The 760-nt window shown below is 34.6% G+C and overlaps 1 long non-coding RNA gene across 1 annotated transcript in view; it reads left to right on the plus strand.

Annotated features, from left to right (window-relative positions):
* Positions 1-145, plus strand: part of LOC111457169 — a 2,464-nt gene extending 2,319 nt beyond the window's left edge. The window contains exon 3 of the long non-coding RNA XR_002712878.1: positions 22-145. This is a non-coding gene — a long non-coding RNA (uncharacterized LOC111457169). The remainder of the gene's footprint in view (positions 1-21) is intronic.
* The last annotated feature ends 615 nt before the right edge of the window (positions 146-760 follow it).

The raw sequence follows: 760 nt of genomic DNA on the forward strand, positions 1-760 counted from the left end.
TTTTTTTTTTTTTTTTTTCAGGTGAGTGATGCCATGGATCGAGGCGGGAATGCATGCTGAATCTTAATGCCACAAAGGAGTGTCTCAGGGCGTCTAGGAGTCTGTGCATAATTTTGTTTAGATTTGTCATGCATTGTTTTGTAAACCGTTTACATACATGCTTGAACACCTTGTTTTGGATTTCAAACCTTTTACATAATTGTTAAAGTTTTTTTTATGTAATCTCATCTTCCCTATTTGCTTTTACACAATTTCATTGCATAGTTTGTTGGTCCAGCCTTGATTTCGAGATTTAAATTTTGGATTTAAATGTTGGGCTGTGACGTTTTCTTCCCTAGGTTATTTTTACCCCTTTCTGTTTTCATTTTCTTATAGTTTCGTCATTGATTTCCTCTCACCCATTTTCCGACGTGAACCTCATCAATCCGGGGATCAAGTTGCAAGTTGCGTCCGGACCAGGCCAGGTCGATAAATTATATTTACTGTCATCGTAACCGCCTGTAGGTGTTAGAGTGAGCATTAAAACGTGAGTGACATCAGGATTCAAAAAAAATATCACCGAGATTCAAAAATGTCAACAATAAAATTATGTTATTTTTACTCTTTCTGTTTTCATTTTCTTCCAGTTCCATGTTGATTTCCTCTCACCCATTGTCTTTATTTATTTAAATAAGTGAATTGATGAGAAACAAACTTTCAAATACAATTTTCTTTGCTGAGTTATTTTTACGTGAGAAACAAACTTTCCAATACAAGTTTT

The sequence above is a fragment of the Cucurbita moschata genome, unplaced genomic scaffold (assembly GCF_002738365.1).
Source record: "Cucurbita moschata cultivar Rifu unplaced genomic scaffold, Cmos_1.0 Cmo_Scf00019, whole genome shotgun sequence".
NCBI lineage: Eukaryota > Viridiplantae > Streptophyta > Magnoliopsida > Cucurbitales > Cucurbitaceae > Cucurbita > Cucurbita moschata.